The 14,947-nt window shown below is 40.6% G+C and overlaps 1 protein-coding gene and 1 long non-coding RNA gene across 3 annotated transcripts in view; one reads left to right on the top strand and one right to left on the bottom strand.

Annotated features, from left to right (window-relative positions):
- The window catches only part of phactr3b (phosphatase and actin regulator 3b), a 52,562-nt gene that overhangs the window by 32,661 nt on the left and 4,954 nt on the right, over positions 1-14,947 (top strand). The gene's annotated exons all lie outside the window — the stretch shown is intronic.
- LOC127372096 (uncharacterized) lies at positions 6,116-13,954 on the bottom strand. The gene is made up of 2 exons (XR_007886538.1): positions 13,876-13,954; positions 6,116-6,610 (listed from the first exon to the last, which is right to left on the bottom strand). It is a non-coding gene; the product is annotated as an uncharacterized LOC127372096 (long non-coding RNA).

Genomic DNA, 14,947 nt, shown 5'->3' with positions numbered 1-14,947 from the left:
TCTTATACTTTGAGCTATCTTAAAACCCACTTCATTCAAACTCGATAGAAACAAAATAAATCTCCCCAACCGTCTTTATTAATCTTTACATTGTTCCAAAAATCACCAACTCTAGTGTCTAACCATCTAACAAAGTTAGAGGTGAAAATATTCTTGCTTTACTCACTGTCGCTGACTGTCTGATGCCCCGACACGGATTACATTGATAAATTACTCTTATTTGCTTTTTGTTTGCGGGGCTGTTGTGGTGAGTGTGCGGCTCTCCACCGCTCTCTGTCTTGCCTCTGACCACCACACACACAGACACACACACACACACACACACACAGCACAGCAACAGAGACACAGGTAGAGGACACTGTGCACGAAGTTTCCAAAGTAAATCACCTATACTTGTCGGCATCTTCTGCTTGTTCTTCATCCTTCTGTGGCATTTAACGTCAGACTAGAGTATTTGTGGGTGTCCTACTCAACCTCTGATTGGCTGTGTTCATTGATTTGGTTGGTTAGTAAAACTTTTTAGGGTCGGGGTTATGTTGTGGTTTGGATTACTGGCACCGTTTGTGGTCCAATTCAGGCACTGGTTGTACCTCTCTTGGTCTAGGATAGAAATACAGTGAAAGAAATTCAGTCTGCTAGTGAATGTCCCTCGTGACGACTGTGAAGGTTTTTCCAGGAGTAAAAATCCAGTTCAAACTATTCAACTTCAGGCGTCCGGTTGCTTCTTCTCAGGAAATATCCCATGACACACAGATGGTGCTGTGTTCTAAGAATTAGATAGTTAGTATTTGCAGTGATAGCCACCACTGATGAACCAAAAAGAGAGCCGAATACAGAAACTGAAACTTCTAAGCAGGAAGTCCAAGTGGGAGACATCACATCAGGGGACATATCGTGATAGTTTCTTGTGATCTCTGGAAAGTACAGTCCAACAAAACTGCGACAATTGGCATCCAAGATGGAGGCCAACAAAATACTACCTCATAGCGGCATTAGGGATCGTTTTCATGCTTAAATAAGACAATATAAACAAGTGTCCCCTGCAAAAAGTGAAAGCTGTGGCGGAGTTTTGTGTGAATGTCAGTGTGGGGTCAGGCCCTGTGCCAGACGCTGTGGCTGCAGCCCGGCTCCGCTCTCTCAGGTGCTGCAGTGCTCTCGGCTCTGACTGTGACTGACGGCAGGACTGGCTGGTTAACAAGAGTCGTTCACATGAACTGACTCAGAGCTGCGGACAGCTGAGATGCCCCATTGTTCGGGGGTGACGGCACCGTGTGTTCGTCTGCCAGCGTCTCTGTCCTGCTGACCACATGGTCTGCCAGAGGACATGACGAGCCCCTCCTGGCAGCTCCGCACAGCAACAACAAAAGCTGAAGGGACCCTCTCTAAACTCTGCTCTGTAAACATCCATCCAGCACCAGTGATTGTGTACACACTGAATGAATCATACTGAATCTGTCGCATTGAATGAGTCGTGCTGATTGGAACAGAGCATTATTTGTGGAGGTGGCTAGCACGCTGTGTCCTGTCTGAAGTACTCGTGGCAGTTTTTAAGTGCTGTGGAGGGCCTTGTGTGGCGCAGCTGTTTGTACAACATCAGGAACAGAACAGCCTCCATCTCGGACAGAGAACAATCAGTTTTCGCCTTCATTTCTTTTGCAGAGCAGCAAACATGCAAGGCAACGTAATGCAGAGGCATTCATCTGGGTTACCCTGTGCAGTCATCATCAGGTGATAATGAAAGGAGGCAAATTACTCAGCCTTCAGCGGTTCATGGTCGGTCCTTTCTCTGCGAGCCTTTTGGAATGAGATTGAAATATGAGGATTTAATGTCGATTTAAAATTGAATTCATGAAGTAGAGGCTTGTTTACTGTCCATATACAATAGATCCCCTCTAGACATGTTTTACGACATATACAAATACTCTGCTTGGAGTAAGTATATAGTATAATTTTCACATTAAAATCCTTAAGAAGTCATCTACTTTTTCTCACTCGTCAAAAATGTCAGGATCTATGAATAAGTCCATTCTCAGTGGATGTGCACTGGGGTTTCTACATCACACTGTACAAGTTGCATACTGGACCAGGACTGACTTCCAGACTATTTGTGATGTCGAAAAGTCCCGTCCCTTAAAATCAGATTTCCAATGAGCACAGAGAAACTTTCTACTTTCAGCAGATGAATGTGAAAACATCCTTCTAGTGTCAAATTCTGCACATACATCATTCTGCAGTGACTGTACGGACAAGAAGAGAAGGAGATTTTTGAGTGGAGGTGGACTTAAAGGTAGTTTTTAAAGCAGCTAGATTAGAGCAAGAACAGAAAAAAATTAATTTTGTGAATTATAACTTCTATTATTAAAAGTATTTGATGACTTTTTTCAAAATATAAAATGTTCTACAGTATCAGTTGGACATATTTCTCGGGAAATGTGCTTAAAAAGTGAAATCCTTTACATACATTACATTATTACGTTATACATCTCTTTATAAACACCATTATCATAATTTCTCTCCTCCAGAGCCTCAGTAAGTGTACATTTCTGCATTGCTGCACTGCAGTGACATTCTTGGGTACAAACACTGTGTTCCACATTGTAACCATAACTTTATAAAATGATAATTTTAATCCTCAGATGGTTCTCACAAAACTTCATTATGCAGTGCTCTTTTCATTTGTGCTGTGATTCAACCCGTCCACTAATGTTTATGGAACAGCACATGGTATGTTGCATTGATGTTCAGCACTTACAGCTGCACTCTGCAGTAGAATGCAGAGCAGTGGGCTGGCCCAGGATAGCAGAAGGGAACCCTCTGTTTCTAAATTTAGCTCTCATTGGCGAAATACTGCAGCAGCAGCCATAATCAATTGCCTATCTACGTCACAGCCCAGCTTGCCTTCTCTCCTCCCCGGCCCCCGCTGCTGATGGAGAGATTGCATTTTCTCTTCCCCTGTTCCCCTCCGATTGAACCGTCCCCACTGCCCTGCGGGTCTCTTCTGGAGAGCTGGACACAGTTTACAATGATCTCCATCTCTGTTCTCTGTTACATACTTTTGTGCGGGCATCCTCAGCTCATGCCCTCAGCTGAGGACATCGTTATATAAAAATGTCACTGTAAAGACTTAAAGACTGTAAAAACACTGCTGGGATTTTGCTGCAGCCCGCCTGATCCTCTGTGGAGTTGTGAGAGGGTAGTGATTGTGCATCTGATGACTTAGTAAAAACCCCTGAAGCATCAAACCCCTGAATTTTCTGCAGAAACGTGCCTTCTATTTTTAGAAGGGCAACTTCATTCCATCCATTGTTTGTTACCTTCGACCTGTCATGTAATGGGCCTGTGGGTGAGCCTGCAGGAGAGGCTGGGGAGAGAGTGAGAGATGAGAGGAGCTGGGGCTGGCAACAGCAGTACAAAAAGAGGATAAGCAGATATTTTGAAGGTATTCTTTGTTAGCGTTTCGGTGCAGTTCGGAGGTTTAGGTTTAACTTGGTGGCAGAGCTCCTCTGGGGGGAAAGTAGTCTAACTGGGTGAATTAAAGTTAAAAGAACGAAGCCAACTACAGTTTTTAGACTTAAAGCCACTGACAAAGACAGGGTGATAAGACAAAATGTAACAAGTATTCTGAAGCCTATAGCACACTTTCTTGGCAATTTTACATGCACCTTAGTCAGTTTTACCTAAAAGTTATGACAGTCGTCCAACAAGATTGGACCAAGTAAGAAGTCTGTAACATTTTGAACACATTCGCTATGTCACAGATCACTTTCTAAAAAGGTGCGAGGCAAAACCACAATAATAATCAGACAAGCACTTTTAGCTTTCCTCATGTCAGCTGCATAAATAAATAAAAGTGAATGGTGCAAAATGGTTGCTATAAGCAACTAAAACTTTCCGCCCTCTCAAAGGTCAGCACTGTCACATGGCTTGCTGTTCGTCAACACCACAAATTTACAGTTCAGGTTTGTTAAATTTGAACTTGACTTAAGTCGTCCCATGAGCGAATTCTCACAGTGATTCCATTGGAATGACGTGAAATCACCACAAAATGTTGTCATTTTAACTGCAGGTGTGACCAGTTCTTCAGGCAGCACAATTATCTTTGCAATAAATGATTAAACTGACGAATAGAAAATTAAGTTTTAAAATCTGTCACTACTGCAGTCTGTGAAAGAACTAAGAACACTCTTACTTTTTAACTCACCGCTGCTTTTTTCTCTCTGCTTTCGGCTTCCTCTCGTGCACCAGGTGCCAAATATTGTGCACACATTGTGGATCTTTCTGTAATTGTCCCATCATGTCTGAATAAACTGCCATAGCGAACATTACTTACCTGACCTAACTAAAACTTTTAACACTTCAAAACAGCAACAACTGTGACGGTTTAAAAAAAGGATTGGAACCAGAGATACGTTTTTTATATTCCATTTATTCTGCTTCTTTGTCATAACCATGCGCCTGCATTATCCTCAATGCAATGTGACCACCAACAGTTCAGAGTTTCCAGTGTTTTATACAGTTTTCTTCACATAAGGGTAGTACTCCCTAAGACCTGAAAACAGACTTTGATGTGCAAAATGTGTAAAATAAGTGGTGTTCCCCTTTAACAGATAGATCAAGCCAAAAATGTTACCTATTCCATGTCTGATGAGGGCTTGTTAGACAGTTAACTGTAGTCTTCAGAGCTTTCAAACATGGCAACCGCTTATAGCAGGGTGTCCACAGGGTCTTAAAATGCCTTAAATAAGATTTTGCCAGGTCTTAGAAATTGATTGGATTAAGGAAGTTAAAGTTATTTGTATAAAGTTGCAACACAAATAGGCCTGAAATACAAACACACACACACACACACACACACACACACACACACACACACACACACACACACACACACACACACACACAGTGATGGGGTTTCTATCTGTGATGCACTTAGTTTCTTAACAAAATGTATGTTTTAGTGCCATTTCAAAAGTGTGAAGTACTTTTTCATGATTATAGTGATAATATCGTGTACCACAGTTTTGGCCACAATAATCGTGACATGAAACTTGCATTCATAATGGTTTCAGCAAGGTCTTAAATTTAACCAGTTGAAACCCTATATAGATACCTATATATATGGGAGTGCAAAGGTTGAGGAACAACTATTTAACAGAAATAACTGAAACCAGTTGTGTTGGTAGTTTCATTTGTGAAAGGGGTTTAACCAGATTAGCTTGTCTGACCTTGTAAGTTCAGTCTAGACATATAGCATAAAGCTATCAATGTAAGCTATCTACCATAGCTGAGTGATGTAACAAGAGTATGAAAGATCATGTTAATGAATTCAGGAATTAGACTTATATCATTGCTACAATTGTGTTTTATTGACATTTCTACTACAGTTCTTTGCAATTCGAGAGCAGCAAGAGATCTCTCTGGCCGTGCTCATTAAAGTGGAACTCCACAAACAAGACTAACTAACAGTGAAATATCTGTGTGAGTAAAACTCCAGTCAGCAAGTCTGGGGTGTTGCATGGTAGAAAGCTGCAGGAGCAATGGTAAAGGAAGAGGGAGACAGAGGAAAGAAGACACGCAGCAGTGATAATGATGATGATGATGATGACAGGAGCCTACTCAGTATTGGCCACAGTCCGCTGAGCCATGGAGGAACCAATAATTGGATATTTGTGGCACAGAGACCAATTTCTGCTGACACAGCAGCTCACTGTGCGAAGCAGGACAGGGCGACTAACCACAGCTGCTCTCCACGACCGCTATTAATAACTCAGTATTGCTCCGTCCACACAGCAGCTGACAGCAATATTAGCATTCAGAAATCCCAAAGCTTTTGAGTGCTGAGACAGATTTTCCTCTTTCTGCTAATGAGTGCTCCACAAAGGCAAGAAAGAATTGTGTCTAAAAAGTGTAGAAATGAAAGGAGGTTGGGGCTGTATTGATACTGATCATCTCACGGACTTCAAAAGGAACTGTCTCCTTACGTGTCGTTGAGGCATGATCTTTAATCCCCTTTATAGTCACTCTCCTTTTAAAATTATATTTCTATGAACGGTCTTCAGCTCAATAGCAGTTTCCAGGCAACCAAGGCTGTCAGATGGTGGCTGGCTGCTCTCCCTTGCAGAGAATATTTTCAGTTTCATAATCCCTTTCACCCCAGATGAAATATTAATGCATGCTCTTCTTGGGTTTCCCTCCCTGTTTTTTTCCCTCCCGCGGGCAAGAAACCTCAGTGATCGCTTTCACAAAATGCAGAAATGTCTGAGTGCTCTGCTTTCACAATAGTGAAGAGCACAGTCATGTCTGATACAACAAAGAGTCTGCCTACTCGGGGCATAACATTGAATTCATTAAATAGGATAGACAGTGTAATTGATGCAGAATTTAGGCCCAGCAGCCCAAACTGCGCCACCTATGGGCAAGAAAAGTAACTTCAGCATGTAATGCGACAGCATTTGGTCGAGACAGATGACCACCCACCTAGAGCCGAAGGATCTGTCCTAGGTTTCTGCCTTTTAACAGGCAGTTTTTCCTTGCCCTTGTCGCCAAGGTCTTGCTCATGGTGGTACTGTTGGGTCTCTGTAAATAATGTTATAAGGAGTTCGGTCTAGACCTGCTCTATTTGAAAAGTGTCCTGAGATAACTTCTGTTATGAATTGGCACTATACAAATAAAACTGAATTGAATTGAATTAAGGTCTGAGGGAGCATTCTCCTTTAGCTGCATTTTGACCCTCTCCCGACCTGCAGGCAATGACTGTTGTACTTCAGTTTTTTTTCTTTTATATAATGCTGTTTGCGTGTTTGTTGTTGTGTGTTTGACCTGCAGAAGGTAAGTGTTTTGTTAACTGGAGCATATTTTCTGCTTAAGAGTGCAGAGAGTATCAGGGGCTGTCGGCTGAGCCCCTGGTCACTTTGGAGAGAGAAGGAAGCTGTTGAGCTACGGAAGCAGAGTGCTGCCGCCATTCCAAAAAATAACAATAATGAATACGACAAATTGCTCGGTTGAAAATGTTCAATATATTACAAGACCCCTTTCTCGTTATGACATTTTCCTTGTTAATATGTGCAAAATGATTCTATAAGGAAAGATTATTCTGTTTAAACAAGACTTCTCGTTAGAACCACAGGTCACTTTATCTTGTCATATCGCCACAAAATCTAAAATATTACACAAAATCAAAGTATCTTTGTCAAAACAAGAAACATTTCTCTTCTGACACGATCACTTGGTATAGCAACATGATGTAAAAAGATAGTGATATGTTGTTATGACCATTGCTGATGGTCATAACAACATATCACTATCATGACCACTGTAGCAAAAAGTGTTAACTACAGCAGAATGGTAAAATCTACAGCACGGTGTAGCATTAGCACAAGTAGGGAGACATAAAGAGTCATAAAGCTAACTTTAGCCACCATGCGCTACTGTAAGTAACGCTGTAGCAGCAAAACCCCCGAGTGTATCAAATTGAGTAAGGGTGTGCTCATCATCATTCATCGCTTATGAATTCAGTTTTTCATTCTTTCTTTCTTTCTTTCTTTCTTTCTTTCTTTCTTTCTTTCTTTCCCTTTAAGCCTTTCATTGCCTGAAGGTGGTACAGCTGTTAGGGTTGCTCCATCTCTCTCTGTATTTACCTGTAGGTGGCAACATCATTAAGTCCACATCTGTATGTCTGGACCACTGCAGCTGTTCGCTTTACCCTTCCTGTAGGTAGCTTATTTGATAGGTGGTCTGACAGTAAGCAAACAGCTCCGCCTTGCAGAGAATGTGGTGTTTTTGAGTGAATCTCATGCTATGTATTTTATCATTTAGATGTTATATCATTTTCATGTGCCAGTGTGTGTGTGCAATTTTGCAGCAACACTCAAACACACAAATTTAAAGTCCCTTCTTCACTGTTTTAAAACAAAGAGCAGTGTTCAGTATTGCTGCACGTCTGTAGTCAGCTGAGGGTTAAAATAATGAAGACAGTGTGTAATTTTTGTCTCTGTGGTTTCACACAGAGGAACGTTTCTCTCAGGATGGGCCTCTCCGGTTGCTATTTGTGCCTTTATAGTGAGCAGCATCACAGCCGGGCATCAATCCAATTACAGGACTGGAGTTGGCAGATATTGTGAAGCAGTTGGAGAGACGTAAGCACCGGATGACACGGCCTGAACATATATGGCATAAAGCGAAATCCTCAAATTACATGTTGTCACCACTATAGACCATCCCTGTCCCACATGCAGTAATTAACGTTATACAATGGCTTTTTTTCGAGGGATCTGGCTGTGAGTACCCTCTAATTGAAATGTCAAAAGTCTCAAAGCCTCTGCACCCACTCACTGAACACTGGTTGTTTTTCTCTCCTTTCTAACCTTGTGCCAAATTAGGGTTAGATCCCCAGTGATCAGAGACGTGACCTGTGACATATGTTGCTAATTTTGTTTGCTTGTCACCTCCTGCTACATTTGTGAAGCTATAAATAAATAGATACAGTAGGGTGTACATTTGTTCTTCCAGTCTGGCCATTTTCCATCCCCAGCATTGATTCTGGCTTCCCAGTAAGAGTTTTCATTATGCAAACAGAATCAGAAATGGATTTTTAAATAGGTTACATCTGCTACGTTGGCTAATGGATGTCCATTGTTTTAGGAAATCAATGTTTGGTTAGTTGTTTCAGGGAAGTTAGTGTACTTCGAAAGGACAATAAGTCAAACTCAGATTCTTAGCCGTGCACTAGCAATGTTGGTCTGTTGGTCCATCCGTCTATCGGTCAGTCCAACCCTTTGGTCTAGACTTAAATCTCTCTACAACTGTTTGTACAACCTAATTTTGTACAAACATTTATGGGCCGCCTGAGTTATTTTTGTCTTTTGGTGGAATATCTATTAACTATTTGATAGCTTGCAAGATGGATTGGCATGGAGTGAGACATTCATGGTCCCCACACGTTGAATCCTGATGATTTTGGTGATCCCTCTTTTCCTCTAACGTCACCATGACATTCACATTTGTGGTTCTGAGTGAAATATCTCCACAACTATCTGATGGATCGCCATGCAATTTGGTGCAGCTATTCATGTTCCACTTAGGATGCATTTTAATTGCTTTTTGCCTATGACATTCCCATCAGCCTAAGCATGCTAACTTTCTTAACACTATACTTTCTCAACATCAGCAACATGTTAGCATTATTATTGTGGGCATGTTAGCACCACAGTGCCCTAATATAGCCTCATAGACCCTGCTAGCATGACTGCAGACACTAAGTCTTGTTCTTTTGTCTTTGTTTTGTATTTTTGGATGATGGATATGTGCTTTAGCTCACAGAGCCACCTGAAGTTTGTTTAGTGTGAAAGTTTATAGCTTATGTTACCTATAGTTTTCCAAGCCAGGACCATGTTATTTGAAGTCACCTCCTCCACACTGTGCTCCCAGCGGGTTGTTTGAGAGCCAGACATGATCCCCACTTGATCTGTGGACCTGTGGTAAAGGGCAAAGCCTCAGAGACAAACAACTGGCTAGATAAAGAATTGATTCTTGGTTTCATGTCTGAGTCTTTGAATGTGTCCCCTTCATCTATCATCAATAGCACAGCGAGCCTTTGAACAGAGGGAGTTTTAAAAGGTAGTTGGAAAGCTCTTGAGTGATTTACAGTACTTAGCGTTTTCATAACTCTATATCTCCGTGTATATTTCGAAGCAGCAGAGAGCTCATAGCCACAGTCTTTCATATTCATGTGACCTAGTAACAGTGGGAGACATCCAGGTCAGCACTTAAATACATCCAAGTCCTGAACCACAACCAAGTTACATAAATGCCAAGCTTCTGGTAGGCTACCATTAAAGAGGTTTTCTTTAATTATCTCTGGCAACTACCCCCCAATTGCCCCCCTCGTCCCCCGGGCCGTCCTGGGCTCACTCAGACTCCACATCCGACCGTGGCACTGCTGTCCTCGGGCTCTGTCATAGAGGGGAAGGAGCGAGAGATTAGGACACACCTCAGTGGGCAGTAGCAGGCAGTAGCAGGCCGCCGCCCGGCCCGTGGCGCCTGACTCATCCCATTCTCCTCCAGTTTTTCATGGGCTGACATTCCCATCAGCCCCTGCTCTTACAGGCAGCTCATTGCTTTGACATGCTGGTGTGTTCTCCAACAAACGAGGAACTTTTACCTCTGACCAAGAAGAGTGGGTGAGTACTTGTGAAGCGCACATCGCTGCAGGAGGCTCTGACTAAAGGCCCAATAGGTTTGTTTGGCAAAATAGAAACAGGCTGACTCACTCTGGCTTTTATGGTGTTTGAAGTTTGCGTTAAATCCACAGCACTTAAATCAATGTTTGAATGTAAAATACATCTGATACATCTTTTTGGGGTGAGAAGCAGGCCAAATCAGATTTGATTCACTGTGTGAACTGAGGCAAATGCTATTGACCTGAAATGTTTTCCACTGCAGACCACACATCCTACTATAGCTCTGCTCCATTTAGCACATCGACTCTCCTCAGCTTCCAATATTGCCAAGTCTGTGGTCCTGTTTTATAAGCCCTCAGTGGTCCCAGTTACAGCTGAAGCTGTCACAGGGCAGGAGGCTTATTTTAGGGATGTGCCATCCGCCCTGGCATTATTCTCAGGGCTGTGGACAAAATGCTGCCACTTATGAAAGGTTTTCCATAATTTTGTCTTTGACATAGTCTGAGCTGAACTGATTTGAAGTCATTTGCAAATTGGGTTATTATGTCAGAATAATGCATCATCTCGTCAGAACAGTGTTACAGAAGGCTTTAAAATGGTAAGTCCATTATTTCTAGGAATAATGTTAGTATTCAGACAATTCTGCACCTAATGATGTCCAGTGCCAATGTTCTGACTGCCATGCAGGAGACCAGACTACACCTCTGTAACAGACCTGCAATTAAGTCCCCTGTGGAACTACTACTATGTCCTAATCAAGTTTTCTTGGCCATCCAAGTCCTTTAATATTGAGTATCTGCTGATACCAACTACCTGATATGTGCCTAAAAGACACAGTTGCTTATTACACACTCAAAATCCAACCCAAAAATGAGACAAGATGGAATGGAAGGAATTTTTGTGCCAACGATGCTCAGTATGCATTATAAAAATAAATATATACAGAGCAGATGAGACACTCTTACCGCTCAGGACCTGTGCAGTTTAAATAGTATAGCTTAAGGCTGCATATGGTAAAAACATAATTTTATTTATTTTTTTATATTGGAATATTATTCACCATTAGTGTGGGAATCATCATTTTTGCATTACAAATTTTATTTGAACTAAAATTCAAATTATTTTCACTAAAAATTATAAAAATCCTGAAAATGTTTAATTTGTGACTTTTTTGGGGAGACATAAAACACCTTAAATTTGTAGAACAAGATTACAGTACTTCATTATAATGCTGTTTTGTCACATTTTATATCCATCAAAACACTGCACCTCTTGTGATTTGCATGTTGCACTTAACCATATTGCGATTTCAATAATATTTCCATTAGTTGTGCGGCTCTAGTATAACTTAAAAACAGACTAGTTTCATTTTGGCCTGTCAAGTTACTTACTGAATTAATGTGACCTGTCGCCAGCAATGTTGAGAAGAGACATTAAGCTGTTGCCTGAATGTTTTGTACAATGCTCTTTGCTAATAACAGAGAGAGATTTGTTACCATGCAATCCCTTTATTTTCTCAGTCTAAATGTCAGAACTCACACGCACAGCCAAAATCCTTTTTTACAGTCACAATCTGTTTCACTCTTTCACCCACTTTTGTTTGTATTGTGCACAGGCATGATGTGAAAAATTCATGTGACAATTGTCTTGGCCAGAATAATTGCAATGCACAATATTTTCACGATAATCATGAAAATAAACTTCATACAGTTAAAATGGCACTAAAGCATACTGGAATCAGTTTATCTTACATTTAGTTAAGAAACACATATATTTATTGTATTACAGACAGGACCTTATCTCCCTGTTCTGTATTTTAGAATCGATACTATTTCCACACGTCCGGTTTGAAGCCGGGAAAGCCGATCCTTCAGCCTTGGTGACAGGTTTAGGATACTGGAATGACTGGAAAGATGTGAGATCCCCATTGTCCACTTGCTCTAAATAAATCAGGAAATGAATATAGGACTGTATGCTGGAGAGCTAGACAGCTTTTTAAAGTCAAGCCGTGTGAGGATATTCACAGGATTATCACAATAATGGTAATTTAGTGTTTTTATAATGACGATACGCAATAATATCGTCCCATCCCTAATTGTGCATGAATACAAGCATGCACAGTACAAATAAATCTCCATTCCAGATATTTAAAAAAATCAGCTTTGTAAATGTTTTAGAAAGAAAAAAATGCATTAAACAGGTGTTAGATGTCAAGGACACACAGTGGGTTTGGTTAGAAACATTAGATGTAAACAGAAACTTTGTTTTCAAGAAACCTGCAGGAAAGCTTGAACATTCGTGTTTTTATTAACCATAGCCACAATCTTAACCTTGTAGTTGTCTAACCTAACCATACCTCAGCGTTGGCATTGGACATTTAACAAAAGTCACTGAACATTATCCAAGGTTTTGTTGCATTGTCCAATATCAGCATTCTGTTCTGTTGGTAAGGTAAATGCATAGTTGTGCAGTAGTGTCAATGCCTAGTTTTAGTAACACATAGAAAGTAGTAAAAAAAAAGAAAGTGAAAAGTTTTTGCGGTTTAAAATATTATATTTAAATATAAAGCCTACAGTATCAAATTCATTCTTAAGCATAGATGACAGAATCCCTGTCAATGTTATTCTAACTATACTTAAAGAGCAGTTGCAGGGGACAGCAAGTACTTCAGAGATCATTGTGACAATTTAAAGATGATGCTAGCTTGCCGTGCTGTGAAACCAGACTAAAAGACTGTCCACCTCAATAATTTGCAGGATGCGGGGGTTGTCCTGCTCCGAAAAAGACACTGTGTTCCCAGTAAATGTAATGTCCCTTTTTGGTCAGCACTTTAAGCTCCTGTGCTGGTCAGAACAACATCTGATCTAATTTTCTGCTCACCAAGTCTTCTGTACATTGTCCCTGCCGCTGGTGTGAATCATAGTTCCATCTCACAACACTTAGAGTGTGAATACGTTGTGGTCTGACCCTTTTCTGGATGATTATAAAAGTGGATTTTATTACAAGCTTGCACCGTTTTCTCAAGTGAGTCGTGACTGATTATCTTTATTTAAGCTCTGTTATTCAGGGAAGGGTTGTTCTGTGCTCTTATGCTGTGATCAGCAGCACTTTGCATCACATTAGTGTAAACGTGGTTACATCTGGGGGGCTGCCCAATAAAGCTACTTTTTTTCTTTTCTTTGGGCAGCTGGACAGTTTGTGATTAATTCTGACCTAAAAAGCAATAGTTGAGAAAAACAAGAGTTTAATTTCAGGCTGGCTGGCGAACTGCATAACAGAAAGACAGGTTGTGATGCCTTCATCTCATGCCTTTTTAAGGTGATTATTTTAACCCCAAAAATCATTGTGTAACCTACACTCTAACTAAAAACTGCTTATACAACACTCTGTCTTTGGATTATTGTGAGGAAAGGCTTTGAGGAACATCAGTATACCAACAACATGTGTTCTTTTGGCTTTCTTGTTCATTTTAATAGTTTGTTTAAGGAATTTAGCTTTATTTGAATTATTTATAGTGCAGAGCTGAATGAAATGTATCTCTGTTTTGCTAATTATACTAGAATCAAAAGCTATGATGGCCGCTACTAAGATCTGCTAAGCTAATTAGCTTTAGCATTAGTTTGGCTGGGGGCTTCTTTCTTCATTATGAAGCCACCCCCCTTCCCCCTCATAATGTTATAAGGAGTTCGGTCTAGACCTGCTCTATTTGAAAAGTGTCCTGAGATAACTTCTGTTATGAATTGGCGCTATACAAATAAAACTGAATTGAATTGTTGTGGCGATGCAGCATAGTATCGCACAATCAGAGCATTTACTGCAAACTAAAAAAGAGGTTTCCACAGAATTTCTTGGCCAAAATATATATATTTGTATATTAAAATGGATCAAAAAGTCTAATTCAGGTCTTGTGATTAAATATATAATGGCTGCATTTTGTCTTTATAAGGCAGAATAGTCAAGAGTCTAATTATGGGGTTTAGCATTATTTTGCGTGCTCATATTTTCCCACCTGGCCCATGGACTTCAACCTTCAGTGTACATGTGCCATTCTAAGTCAGCACTATCAGTTTTTTCCATATCACCCTTATAACTAAAGGATCAAGGAAAGGATTGTCGTTTTTTTATGGATAAAATGCAGTCTAGTTTGAAAAAAAATCAAAAAATTAAGCTCAATATGGCCTATATTTCCTAAAAGGAAATGTAAGAGGTTTGTCTTTGGAATCCAGCGCTGTCTTGACAGCTGCGTGGCAAATTTAGTGGCAGTGAGTGTGTTGGGGGCGGGGTCGAAATTTATCTTGGAAAGTCATGTGAGGAATCCTAAAATTCAGGTAATGTGGAATGCTGAGAACTAACACAGGCTAAATCCGGGTGTGCCAAACCCCCCTATCCTGTATAACATGCAGGCTGCGTACAATTAACACATAAATACAAAAGTGCTGGTATCAGCAACAGTACCTCTGTTTTCATTTTCTCTCTGTCCTCTCTGTGTATTTATATCATCAGTTCCTTGATGGTGCTGAAATGGTAGGTTGATTAATCAGTAAGTATCGTCAGTTAAAAAGAAAAATCAACAAAAATGCAGAACACTTGCATACTCACATTTTGCTTTTCTCTGTTATATCTTTTGTAAATGAAATATCTTTGGGTTTGGGGACTGTTTGGACGGATTTTGGACAAAGTAAGCATTTTGAAGACTGACAGAAAATGAAAGTCTAACTCTGTGCAGAGCAGCCATTAAACATTTATGCTACCTGTCCTGCTGATGCTCC

Source organism: Dicentrarchus labrax, unplaced genomic scaffold (assembly GCF_905237075.1).
Source record: "Dicentrarchus labrax unplaced genomic scaffold, dlabrax2021, whole genome shotgun sequence".
Classification (NCBI taxonomy): Eukaryota; Metazoa; Chordata; class Actinopteri; family Moronidae; genus Dicentrarchus; species Dicentrarchus labrax.
This window is presented reverse-complemented; position numbering and strand designations above follow the sequence as displayed.